Raw genomic sequence first — 14069 nt, 5'->3', positions numbered from 1 at the left:
ACGTGTCCACCCAGGGATGCTGCTTGAGGAAGGAGGGGGTGTGTGACGGGTGGACTGTCACCCTGCACGGGGCCTGGAACAGAGGGGCTCAGGGCGTGTGAGCACACACTGCACTGCGCGTTTTCAAGGTGAGCTGGGGAAGGCACGTGAGCGTGCTGGAGGTCACCGTGCAACGTGCATGTCGGCCCCCGAGCCATGACAAACGCGGGACGGGAAGATGCCCAGGGAAGGGAAGGATGTCTTCCTGCGGAGATGTGAGCAGGGTCTGGGTGTGTTTGTCTGGGTGACGGTAAGAAGGAAGTTCTGCAGACAGGTTCACGCATGTGTCCACGATCGTGGCCTTTGCGTCGGGTGTGCACACGTGGACCTGTGTGTGGGCGCCGGTGAGCAAGTGTGTAAAGGAAACTAGCACACCTGGGCCAGGCGCTTCCTGGTGCTGCCGCTAAGATGCTGAGTCAGGCGCCTCTGCTGTCCTCTCCCAGGGGCCTCAGGGCGTCTTCCTCCCCAGACAAAAAGGTGAGTGAGCCTGCTCCCCCTGCAGAAGCACCTCCACTCTCCGCCCTCCACATCTGCCGTTCACAGAGGACCTGAGTGGTCAGTTAGAGACATTTAAATTCCAGGAGTGCCGAGGAGGCCCAGGAAGAGGGAGGAAAAGGCGGCGTGGATTCCGATGGAGGGACTGGAGTTTGCAGATCTTACCACTCGGCACCTGGAGCCCCTGAGTCCTGTTGAAGCCACGCTGGGCCAGAAGCACAAAGGCCAGGTGGCGCCAGGACCTGCCCCCTTCCATGCCCAGAGCCGCAGCCCACAGGCACTGGAGCAGAGGGGCTGCATCTCCCCCGCCCACCCCGTCTGCTCCCAGCAGGTGCCCCAGGCTGAGGACGCGGGGCGTCCCCCGTGCAGGGCGCCCAGCTGCCCAGGAAGCCGACCCTGTCGAAGCCCACCCCCTCCATCTCCAGGTGTCTGGGCTGCACTGATCTGTGAGGCCGTTACCTCTGTCAGAGCAGGCGACCTCGGCCTCAGGCCTAAAGTGGGGGGGTGGGGGGCATGTGACTGATGAAGGAGGTGAGCCTGTGGGGGCCGGGTGGCCGGGAGCACAGCGCGGGTCTGGGCCCAGGTCCCAGCCCCCCTGGGGCGTCAGCACATGGAAGCTCTTCTCCCCGCCCCCTCAGTGGAGGACACACCTGTAGGAACCACGGCAGAGATTCTGGGCACATCCGTGCCGGGAGGAGCCTCAGCTCTACTTCAGTGTCCAGCCCCCTCATTCCACAGATGAGAAAGCTGAGAGCCCCGAAGCGGGGGGGCTTGGCCAGGGTCACAGAGCTTGTCAGGCCGCACCACGACTTTAATGTGTTAGGATTTCTGCAAATGGGTCTTCTATAGTTTGGTAGGACTTAGAAATGTTTCCATAGCCTGGACTGTCTGGGCCCTAATCCGCACTGTGATTAAAATTCAGCCGCACACCTCTCGCTGGGAAACGCAGCGATGGAGCCCTCAGCCCAGGCCAGGCAGCTGCTTCTGCTCCTCAAACAGGGCCTCCACGCACAAGGCCCTGCGTCAGCTTCCCGGGCTTGTGAGCCCTTCCAAGGCTCGGCAGACTTCTGAATGTCTGTGCTCTGGACATTCTTCTGGAGAGAAGCTTACAGCCTTAATTGATTTACAAAGAGATGCGGGAGGTGAAAGGTTGAGAACTGTTGCCTGAAAGCATCAGGAATCCAGACTCCAGAGAAATCAGATCTTCACAGCCAGTTGCTAAGCGCCTTTGCAGCATTTACAGACATAAAAGCGTTGGGCTCCTGTGCCCTGGGTTTATGCGTGTATATTTTTCAATATGAAAGCGCTTCTAAGCTCTAGGATGTAAGTTCCTCAAGGGCAAGTTTCTGGCCCACTTGTTCACTCTCTAAGCCATCCTCGGAGCCTGGGTCAGGGCCTGGGCAGATGAAAACGCGATTAATGTATTGATCTAGGCGCTTCTCTTCCATGCCCACCACTACCTGGTCTGCAGAGATGACAAGAATCGCAGTCATACGGAGGCAGTGACTCAAGAATTGCACGAATTAGTTTATGATTCAGTGCTGATTTTTCAGCACCCTTTTCATCTCCTGTGAAAGACTGATCACCTTTGGGGAGGTGAAGGCAAACCCAGACCTCCTGACGCATCCTGGGAGGCGTTCCACCACTGCCCAAGACCATTTGGTGGGGTGCGGGGGGGAAGGTTGCTCATGCAGACAGGAGGGCAGAGCTTCCAGAAGCAGGGCAGCTGTGCCTGGCATGTCTCAGACCCCGGACCTGGGGAGTCTGAGTCCTCAGCTGCAAAGAGAAGAATTCTGAGTCCACCGAGGACCAGCGTGCCTGGCCTCAGGACACAGGCTGCAAGCCCCGGCCTCTCCACCTTGCCTCTGACCCTACTTTCCTGTCCCACTTTGTAGCCTCTGCAGCTCAGCCACTAAGCCCCCCCGGGGATTAAGACACTGGAGGAGGGGGCCGGAGGGCAGCTCATCTGGGGGCGGGGCCGCCTTCCCAGGAGGGAGGGAGGACGGACCAGGAGCTGGGGTCCCAGGCCCCCTGGACCCGCCCTCCTCTCCTTCTTCAGGCTTGCCTGGGGGCGGGACACTCCTTTGGGGAGCCGAGCTCTGTGCAGTGGCTGCACAGCTGCTGCTTCTGTCTGGGGCTAAAAATAGCCTCCTCTCTGCCCTTGTCCAGCTCAGGCTGGGCCAAGGCTGAGAGGGGGACTCACGGGCAGGAGGGGAAACAGGTGGGCAACACTCAAGTGCTGCCCGAACGGGCACAGCCTAGGGGACACAGGGGACCCCCCAGGGGGGACAGAGACCCCCCAGAGGAGATGGGGGACCCCCTGGGGGTAACGGGAGACCCCCTGGGGGAGACAGGAGACTCAGGTCCTGCATATTGACTCTGACGCCCCAGAAACTCCCCCAGGGAAGGGATGGGGTTCCTCGGGGCAGTGCTTCTGAGGGGAAGGAGGCGTGGAAAGACTCAGCCAGCTGACCTGGCCCTTAGGAGGTACTTGCCAGGTGCCTGCTTTCACTGGTTGAAGCACCACAGACATAAAAGGACCCTATGATGTAGGTGGTGGTATTATTATTCCCTTTGGCAGTTGAAGAAACAAAGGCCCAGAGACACGAACTCGGAAGCCACGGAGCCATCAGGTGGAGGCCGCAGCCCGAATGCAGAGCCCACCCCAAGCACGGCGACGCCCAGCTGGCCTGGGTACAGCTGTCTGGGAAGAGGACACGGGGTCCCAGAGCTGCCCCGAGGAGACGGGCGCGGTGGCCCCGGCACCACCCTCCAAAGGGCTCATCGTAATCCTGGACACAGGACACGTCCCAAGGCCCAGAGCCACTTCCTCAGATTTGCTCCGAATTTTCAGGTAAATCCTCTCTGGCCACCACATCCCCGTTTCCTGACAAGGCCCAGGGACATGATGTCCAGCTAAGTCCTGGTGAGTAGGGACCCCAGAAGACAGGGTGGAGACTTTGCCTGCCAAGCTCCCCAAAGCCACAGGACCCCCCTTGGAGGGTAATTTTACCTCTGAGGACAGAGTGTGAGACCGAGGGTCTGTGCAAGGACTTGTGCACGACTTGGAGACAGGATTGTGTACGTGTGTGTGCGTGTGTGCTCAGTCTGGAAAACTGGTGACTCATTGAAAAAGGGAGATTTCTGACCCAAAGAGCTTATTTTCAGCTATTTTTATCTCCTTTTGTATCTTGGCCCTTTTTCCCCTTGTCTTTTTCAGAAGTGGAGGAATTTGGGGGCAGTGAAAGCTGTGTGTACACATGTGAGGCAAAGTCTGGGCTGAGAGGGGACCCCTGGGGGTGCAGGGACGGTGCACACAGGGGTCTGCGGGTGCACACTGGTCCCCTGCTCTGGTACGTGCACATGTGGGCGTACAAGCAAGGTCCCTGCCCTTCCCCCACCTGCAGGAACGCTCTGACGGAGCTGGGCTGTATCTCTGCATTTTCCCGTTGACCTCTGCCTCCTCCCAGGCCCCAGCCCCTCACACCCACCCAGGTGGGTGCCCTCACGTGAATATGTGGACACAGACACAGTCCTGGGCCCCTGTCTCGGGAGTGGCCCTGGACCCTGAATTTTCTCTATTCTCTGCCCTGCCATCCTCACCCCAAAACACTGACATCTTCTCAGGAAGGTCTTTCTCTGCTCTTTCTCTGCTCTGCTAGGGAACAAGAACTGGGCTTCTCTGGAGACTCACCCATCCCTCCCACCCACCCACCCACCCACCCGCCTTGGCCCTGAGAGCCAGCAGTGGTCCGGCTAGCTGGGGCCAGCTTGTGCAGGGGTTTGGGGGCCTGGCCACTGCTCAGAGAGGCTGCTCAGAAAGAAGGACAGGAGGAGGGGAGGTGTTCTCTGATTTCTCCACCTCGGGACCTGCCCCTGCAGAGGCCAGAGCGGCCTCCTCTCCCCCCGCTCCACAGGGACAGCGCAGGGCGCAGATTGTGTCCTTCAGGGATCTAGAAGGCCTGCGTGTCCCTTACCCAGGGTCTATGTGGACGTGACCATATATGAGCACGTGTCCTGGTGTCACGAGGCACACGTGCACACGTGCAGATTCTGCACAGCGTGTGACAGACACTCTCGGTGTCACTGCGCATGGGCATGGCCACCTCCGCCGGGGCGGGGGGGGGCGTGCAGGTGTGTGCCCACTGTGTGTATGCGTGGGCAGACAAACCGGACACATGGCAGTGCCCTGTGCTGCTCCCTGAGAAGCAGAGGGAGCGGAGGACGCTCCGGAAGGCCTTCACCGGAAGCCGCTCTGGCCTCTGCAGGGGAGGGATGGAGGGGGGGGACAGAGGGCCAGCCCCTCCGAGGGCTAATGCCCAGTGTCCACTGCACACCAGGAGCTACAGAGCCTCTGGGCATCCTGAGCTCCGCTACGTCCCGCTGAGCTGGGCTGTAGTTCACGCCCGGCTCAAAGGCCCTGGCCAACGGAGGGGCCCGAACCCAGCCCGTGTGCCCGGAGGGGCCATGTGTCCGGTTTGTCCGCCCAGACAGTGCCTGGGCGTGGCGGAAGGAGCAGGCCGCATGGGGCGGGGGTGGGGGGAGGTGGGGTGGGGAAGGGGGAGGGGGAGGGGTGGGTTGGTGGTGGAGGCGGGGTGGAGGCAGACCCCGCCAGCTGGCCGCCCAGTTTCTGATCCTGCCCTGACTCTGGCTCGGCAGCCTGGCCTCAAGGAGAAGAGGTATTGAATTATAATCCTCTCTTCTCACCCTACATGGAAGGGAAAATCTTTGGCTTTCTTGAAAGATCTGAATCCCTTCCAAGGGGTGCCTTCTAAGCGTCTATAAAATGGGGATCCTGATGGGGCTGCCCCACAGGGAGGTTCTGAAGATTCATTCAGGGGAAGGGTGAAATACGCACTAACTTATTAGTCATTATCATCGGCCTGCTCTGTGAGCGAAGACAGTGGTTCTCAATCGATGGTGTCCCGGAGGACGTCTTGCAGTGTCTGGACACATGTTGGTTGGTGAAAACTGCCGGGCTGGGGGAACTGGCCTCTAGGTGACAGAGACCAGGGATGCTGCCAGCGTCCTGCGGAGCACAGGATGCCCCCGCACAGGTGACAGAGACCAGGGATGCTGCCAGCGTCCTGCGGAGCACAGGATGCCCCCGCACAGCGGAGCACGCAATCCGAGAGGCAACTAGTGCAGAGGCTGGGAACCGGGGCGAGGAGCTTGCGTTCCTCCTGAAGGCAACACGCTGATGACGAGCTGAAGCACAGAATGACACAAGGAAATCTCGGCTCTAGAGAGAAAAGTCCAGCCAAGTTGTGACATGACTACAGAGCTCAATTAGGGGCCCTGCAGACCTGCAGATCAGCAAGGTGCCATGAGAGGGGCCCGGGGTGGCAGGGAGACCAGGAAGGGGGCACCCGGAGAACTGGCCGGGGCCAGGGAGGGAGGACTGGTGGGGCCGGGGGGATGCTAAGGCTTCTAGCTTGTGGGACCGGGCAGGGAAAGACTCTGTCTGGCCTCCAGGAGTCGTAGTTGGGGCGAAAGCACCTCCAGCAACCTGGACATCAGCCGTGTCCCCTCCACTGCCCCCACCCTTCCCCCAGGGCCCCCTTCAGGAGACCGCTCCGCACGCCCTTGGGGCCCCGAGAGATGGGCATCAGATCTCCTCCTCCTCCCCCATGGATGAGTGGAGATAGAGGCCCCTCAGCCGACCAGCGGCAGACAGAAGAGGACACTCTGGCCCCGAGGCCAGCACCCTCTGCAGCTTCCCAGGGGCCGGAGCTGCTGGGGGCAAACGGGAGGACGTGAAGCCAGGTGGGCTTGACCAGCACGCAGACTGAGCCCCCTCTAGCCCCGGTTCCCCTGCCCCTTCACACAGGTTCTGAAGACAAGTTACAGGACACGGGGAGAAACCCCCGGCGGCCACGCCATCAGCAGGTGAACAGGTGGAGTCCTGAGCTGACGCCAGAGCAGTTTAAGACATCACCTCATGGGGAGGGCAGAGGACAGCCCGAAGACAGAGAGGCCCCGGCGTGGTCCAAGGAGCACTGGGTAGGGACTAGACCAGAGCTCCAGCCCACACCGTGCAGCCCGCAGCGGGTTCCTCACCTGTGCGGGTGACCTCTGACTGTCTAGTTTAAGGATGGTGGTAGCACTTCTGCCTGGACCACTGGGTTGACAAGGACTCTGAGGCTGTGGTTGATTTGTGACACCTGTGGGGAATGCCCGGGGATGCTAGTCAACATGTTGCTACTTCTCTACCATCCTGATTAAGAGCAACGGACAGGGGTCATTTGTAAGGGCTCTTCCTGCCCGCAAACTCTATCATTCTATGATTTCAATGTTAAATTTCCAGGCACTGGCGGGAAACACAGTAAGTCAGAGCAGGAGGGGATTGAGTGGGTTAGAACCCTCAGCGCGGGCTTTGGGAAGGAGGCGGCACTCCAAGAAGCTGTGCGGCTGCCTAGTGCGTTTTCTGTACTGGAGGTGGGAGGACATTTATGGGCAAGAAAAGGGGGCTGAGCAGGGGCTGTTTCCGGTGCAGGAGGAGGAGGCCGGCGCCACGGGAACACGCGGTCTCCGTCTGGGCCAAACAGGATCACATGTGTGAGGTCGGTGGTGCGTGAAAACCAGAGCCAACGCCGTGGGAATCCAAAGAGCCAGATGTCCCTGCGCACGTCATCCCAGGGGTCCTCGCCCATGCCCCCTGGTGAGCGCCGTCAGCAGCCTCCCCTTGAGGAGGGCACACAGGTCAGGGCCGGGGGTGACTGGCTCAGGGAGAGCCTGGGGGTCAGCCTGGCTCGGGTTCCGACGTGCAGGCGGGACCTCTGCTCTGTGGCTCCCTCCTCTTCAGAGCAGTGGAGATTCTCTGAGATCCAGAAGGAGGGCAGGGACAGCTGCATCCCAGGAAGAAAGACCTGCCCGGGGAAGTGGACTGCCCGACAGACCCCAGCCAGGGACACCGGTGTGGGCGCTGACCACAGTGAGCGCCTCAGGCTTGGGTCCCGGCTCCTGGACGCTTTCCCCAGGCCCTACCTAACCCAAACTGCAGAGAAGGCAAGAGGGCCTGAAATTCCAGGGCCTCGGGGCTCAGCCTGTGAGGGTGAAACAGATCCTGCCACCCCCCCCCCCCCCCACGAAAGCCCGAAATGAAATTCCAGCTCACTTCAGAAATCCTGGCTCAGCTTGGCCCCGCCCAGGGCCGCAGCTCCCTCCCCTGCACTGTCACCCGCGCCCGCCCCCCCCACCAGCCCTGCTGGTCGCTGGGCACTTCTGTCCTTTCTCCCTCTTCTCTGCCTCTCCTGTGCCTGCCTTCCCTCCCAGGTCTCCCCAGCTTTTGCTCAATGGGACCCAGGAAGGTCTGCTGTGCTTCTCCTGCTGCCAGGTGCCCGGGCAGAGGGAAGGCTGTGTCCTCTCCTCTAGGACTTGTCCACATCCACCTGGGCCATCTGGGCCCGGCTCACCGCCTGCCTCCCTCCCTGCTGCCCACCCGGCTCTTTCTCAGCTGGTCCCACTCATCTCAGGGCCCCTTGAGGTCCTTCCTCTAGCTCCCCGTCTAGGCTCAGGGCCACCTGGGCCCCCATGAAACGTCCTCGCTTTGAGGAAGGGGCAGAGGGTCGCAATGGGCCGGAGGCTCCCACGGACCACCAGCTGCTCCGACTGCCCCCCCCCCAAGCTCTCCTTCTTGTCCACAACATGCTCCCTCCCAGGCCACTGGGCCCACGTGGCCATCCTCACCATCGGGAAGTCCATCCTCACTCCCAGCCTGGTGTCACTCCCTCTCATTCTGGGGAGTAGCCGGCAGGACGCTGCAATGGTGTCGCCCCCCAAAACACATCTCCTCACTTTCTCCACTTTTCCAGAGCTTCCAGTCCCAGCCCCCTGAACCTGAGGCAAAAGAAAAAGCGCTTTCCTTCCAGCAAGTCGTAAAGGGCAGCAACACTGGGCATCCCCAGGGGCCTCCGGCTGCCTCTCAGAAGCCCGTGGAAGCCCCTCGACTCTGCATGGACTCCCGAGCCCTGCTTTCTCCCGGGGCCCCGGGGCCTGCGTCCCTTGGCCAAGCCTCTCCCCAGTCTGTCTACAAAATCACTCTGGGTCTTATCTGGGCTCCCTGACAGAACCATGTTGTGACAGGCAAATGGGCTCTGGTGTCAGAGACAGGAAGCCCAAAGCTGCATCTCCCTCTGCCTGGAGAGTGAGGTGATAAGAGAGCAGAGAGAGGGCGGCGCTGCAGCAGCCAGGGACCTGGGAGCCGGCCCTGACCTCACCTGCCGCTGGGCTCGGGCGGATGCAGGAGTCACAGGGTGCTGTGGGCGCCCCATCTTCCCATCAGCCCCGCCTGATGCTGGACTAACAGGAGGGAAAGGAAGGCATCCCCACGGGGCCTGTGAGGATGACCTAAACCCCTTTCCAGTGGGAATAAACGTCAAAGTGCTACTTCTTAAAGGGGCCACCACCTGGCTGGGCAGGTAAGAGGGGCTGGAGCAGGTAGGTCCTGCTGGGGGTGCAGCAGCCATCCTGGCCCATCAGGTCCTGTTGTCTTTAGAACAGAGGCCCCGTTACATAAGCTCCAGCTGACTTGGTAGAAGCTATGACTAAGAAAACTTTCCAAAGACAGTTGGTGGCCCTCCACCCCCTCTGAGTGGTGAGAACCCCCCCCCCCCACGGAGAGGGGGGCAGAGATTAGGGCTCTGAGGCCCTGACTCACCACACACACAAACACTCCCCAACACTCTTTCCCAAAACGGTTCCCGCCCACCCGTCCGCCCTCCTACCCAGGCTGGTGACAAAAAGAACACCCCAGAGATTTTGCCAAGTTCTGGGCCAGGCTGAGCCCAGGGAACATGAAATTCCCTGTGGAGTGGGAGGCCGGATCCCCACAGAAGCAAACAACGTCCAGTCAGGGGACAACAACGACTGCAGCCCACCAAGATCACCGTGTGGTTTCTCTAATAGCCGGGGCTACTCTCCCTCAAAGAAGAGCTCCCAGCTCTGTAATCACAAATATTAGCTTGTAAAGGGGTCTTAAAGACCACCCTTAGCCCGTCCGCGGCCACCCCATTTCCAGGCACCTACCCATCCACGCACGTATCCATCTATTCCGTCACCAGATAGTTACTGAGCTCCTACCATGTGTCATGAACGGTCCAGGCAATGGTGACCCAAAGACTAGTCTTTCCTCAAGGAGCTAATCGCCGTGTAGGTGAGAAAGGCAAGGAGGCAGCTGCAGCCCGGTGCGCTAAGTAGGGGACAGGAAGAAGGCTCGTTCTAGAAGCAGCAGGGGTGGGGTGGGAGTTGCGTGGAGACTTACTGAGAGAAATGACACCTAGGCTGAGATATGAATGAGAAGGACATTCCCCTTTATTCACTAAGGGGTCTGCTCAGCACGCAGTGTGGCCAGAGCAGTGCCAGGCAGGCTCCGCAAAGACGAGCTAGGATGGTATCCACTAGTGGAGCTGGCCGCCTGGCAAGGGTGTAAAATAGAGGCCCAGACGCCCGGGCTGTACGGTGAAGCACCACCCAAGAGAAAGGTCCGTGAGTCCCCGCGTGGGTCCAGGAGAGGACGAGGGGATGGATATGCAGTTGGGAAGGTCAGGAGAAGCTCCAGGGAAGGAGTGGAATTTGGGTTCACTGTGGGGATGGATGGAACTTAGAGGCACAGATGAGGTGGGGTGGGCACCCCAAGCAAACGGAAGGACACCAGCAGACTTTAAGAGCCAGCGCTGTCTGTTTGGGAGGAGGAGAACAGACCGCTGTGACTGCAGCATGAAAGAGGATGTGATGGCGGCTGTGGCTTGAACACAGACCGAGGCCTTACAACGGGTGGTTCTGAAATTTAAGGCGAGGCCCAGAGAGGCTAAGCAGTTTTCTCAAGGTCACAGAGTTAGTAGAGAAGCAGAGTTCACCTCCAGCGCTCCTTTTGCTGGCCCTAGGCCACGGATTCCCCTCCCAGGCTTGGGGCCCCTCCCTGTGGCCCACTCCCCTCTCCCCCGCCACAGGGGTCTTGCCCTCACGGCTGGTAGATCCCAGGCTGCCAGTGCAGGCTGCCCGGCTCCCAATCCTGCATTTTTAGATGAGTACGGAAATGCTCTTAAAGAGGGTAGAAAAGTCATCTCACAGCCTGGGTTAGGGACTCGGCCCGGCCCAGCCCAGACTGAAATACCTGGAATTTCCCTAGCTGGCCCCTCTCCTCTTCCTCACCCGACCCAGATCGCTGACCCGTGGGTTTACTATAGCCCTTTCTGTGCGCCGTCCACGTCAGTCCCCAGAAGTCCCTCTGAACAGTGGGCACAGAACCAACAGCTGGGGTTGGAAGACAGCGCTGCCTGCGTTAGGGCGGGGTCGGTGGGGAAGGAGCCGTGGTGGCAGGAGCGGCCGCCAGGTGGCGCCATGAGCCTGGCGCCAGGCCAGCCCGTTGGTGGCCGACACCTGCTGTCTGGGCGGCCGGGTGGCTGTCCCGAGGGGCCACGGTGGGCTCTCCAGCGGGATCGGAGCACGGGGGAGGCCCAACCCGGGGCTACCCTCTGCCCCCTCCTCTCCTTTGTCAGCCGTTGGGGACCACGCGGTTGGATCCTACTCAGGTGGGAGGGCCAGCGTGGGGAGCGGGGAGCTGGAGGAGGGGTGTGTGTGTGTGTGTGTGTGTGTGTGTGTGTGTGTGTGTGTGTGTGTGTGTGTGTGTGTGTGTGTGTGTGTGTGTGTGTGTGTGTGTGTGTGTGTGTGTGTGTGTGTGTGTGTGTGTGTGTGTGTGTGTGTGTGTGTGTGTCCTTGGAGTTGCTTTTTTTTTTTTTGGCTGCCTTGGGTCTTCATTGCTGCACACGGGCTTTCTCTAGTTGCGGCTAGCGGGGGCTACTCTTCGTCGTGGTGCATGGGCTTCTCATTGCGGTGGCTTCTCTTGTTGTGGAGCACAGGCTCTAGGCGCGCGGGCTTCAGTAGTTGTGGTGCATGGGCTCAGTAGTTGTGGCTCACGGGCTCTAGAACGCAGGCACAGTAGTTGTGGCGCACGGCCTTAGTTGCTCCACGGCATGTGGGATCTTCCCGGACCAGGGCTCAAGCCCATGTTCCCTGCATTGGCGGGCGGATTCTTACCACTGCGCCACCAGGGAAGTCCCTGTCCTTGAAGTTTGAGAGTCAGGGTGGGACAGGTCAAAGATGCTATTTTCTTAGTCTAACAAGCTTCTTGGAAACAAAGCCAGTTCTTGGAGGGAAGCCAACCCCTGGATGTTTGCTGCTGCCCCAGAGTCAGACATTTTAAGGGGTTTACCCATGAGATAACCATAAAAGGGAGTCAACTTCCGGTTGGGTGCTTCTAAGAAGCTTCCTCTCTGTTTTTCATCCAAAACCCAGCCTTCCCAAAGTCCACACAATCAAACACTTCTCCCACCTCAGTTCATTTCTGTGGTTAAATATGCATTTCTACAAATGTCATTTTCCACACACACACACACACACACACACACATACCCCCAACAGCTTTCTGCAACACACAGCTCAGACACACATCTGCGCACATGGGTTCCTCCCCACACCAGCCCACATCCCCCCGACTCCACCTCCCCACGCTTCTCACACGGGGGCTCCACACAGAATTCGTGCATGTTACCTCATAGGCACTGCTCCACGCAGACAGGCAGATGCACACCCCCGTGCACGCACATGCGCGCATGCACACACACACACACACACACACACACAGACACCGAGACAGCAGACACAGGGTGATGCAGAGACAATAACAACCCCACGCAGGGTGAGGCCTGATCACCGTTTGACCTTGGGTGGGCAGTTTGTTTCCCTCTCAGCACAGGCTGGCTCTGAGCTCAGCTTGAGGAGGGAGACGAGGAGAAACAGAACAGTCTGTCCTCGGCAATGAGGAGAGGGAGCCCCGGCTTTGGAATCTTCTGTGAGGTCAGGGATGAGGGAGATGCGCTCGGCTCCGCAGGAGCCAGGAAGGGTTGCCTTTGAACTTGGCCTTCGCAGGTCAGCCAAGGGAGTTTGTTGATGCAGGAACAGAAGTTACAAGAGCGTGGGGCTGCGTGTGTTCAAAACAAGGGGGAACCTGCAGGAGAAGGGAAGGACCACACCACAGAGATGGGAGCAGGGCTGGGACGGTGGGGACCAAGGAGCCAGTCAGAGAAAAAAAAAAATCCCAGACGCGGGAGAGGGGATGGAAGCTGAGGGGGACCGGAGGAGGACCAGCCTGGGACTGGGGCGATGGGAGCGCGGGGGCGGGGAGCCCGGGCGGCCGGTTGGCAGCTCAGCCGCTACTTAGGAGCACACGCGCCCCTCAATCCTGATTAACAGGAATTAGTGGCGTGCGCCTAATCCTCCCGCGCTCCGTTAGTGCTCTCAGGCCTGCAGAGGGACCTGGCGGCCCTCCCCACCCGGACCGGCCTCCCTGCATCCGCTGACCGGGGCGTCTAGCCAGGGGCAGGAGGAGGACGTGGTGGCTGGAAAACTTTCTCCACCGAGCTGCACAGAACACCCATGCACTGTACGTGTGCCCTTTCCTTTTCCTTCTTCCAAAGTCCGTGTCCCTTGTTTCCCGTAGATCATCACAGCACGGGAGACCACGCGATCCATGCCCGTGGAAGAATTAGGAGAACAAACCCAGAGAGCTGGGAGAATTTAACCCAGGACTGCCTGCTCAGTGGACGACTCTGGGCATCCTTTCTCCCCGCCCAGCCCAGCCTGAGATGATGGTGGCTGATTTGCTCCTGGAGGAAGGAAAATAGGAGATGGGGTGGGGGGAGGTGGGGGAGTTGGGGGGAGGTAGGAGGAGGAGGGGGGAGGCGGGGGAGGGGAGGGAGGCGGGGGAGGGGGAGGGGAGGAAAGAAAAGAGCTGGAGAGACTTGAACTTGCGATGGTGGCTGGGTCAGAGTCAGCATGCCCTGAGCCCAGACCCAGTGCTTTGTGACTGAGGACCCCGGCCTCCTTCCGGGTAGCGTGGGAAGCAGACTCAAGGTGATGAGGATTTGTGTGGAAGAGAGTGCCCTCCCCCCCCCCGGAGGGGGCAGTCAGAGGGTGGGGAGAGAAAGGGTGCCTTTCAGGCAAAGCCTCAGCCCCAGCCCATCCTTAGAGGAGCCTGGAGGGAAAGCCAGGGAGCTGGGCCTCATCCTAGGAGAAGAAGCCCCTCCCCACCTGGGACACTGACTCCCAGGCACTGAGCTCCCTGAGCAGGGGAGTGCTCTGGGGGCCCCAGGCAGTGCCCTGAAGAGGGGTGGGCCGGCCACCCAAGGGAGGGAACAGAAGCTGGGGGAGCATAGAGCCGGCACTCTCTGCTACTCACAGAAGGCTTGCTGGTGTCAGACCCTCACCATTCCCATAAAAGATAGCTAACTTAGATTTCTGAAATGTTTCTTCCCTTCAGGAGTTCACAGACCAGAAGAAAGACAGTTGCATGCTATATACACGTGCACATAAATAATGACATACTGTGATAGATGCTATTTCAGAGATACCCTCCAAGAGGCTTTGGAACACGGAGTAAGTGCTTAGTTCTGCCCAGGGTGTGTCGGGAGTGTAAGGTGGGGCTCGATCCCCTGTTAGAAAGCCTTCTGTAATTCCCGTCTCCCGTGGGATGTGGT

The sequence above is a fragment of the Grampus griseus genome (assembly GCF_964374135.1).
Source record: "Grampus griseus genome assembly, chromosome: 8".
Lineage (NCBI taxonomy): Eukaryota > Metazoa > Chordata > Mammalia > Artiodactyla > Delphinidae > Grampus > Grampus griseus.
This window is presented reverse-complemented; position numbering follows the sequence as displayed.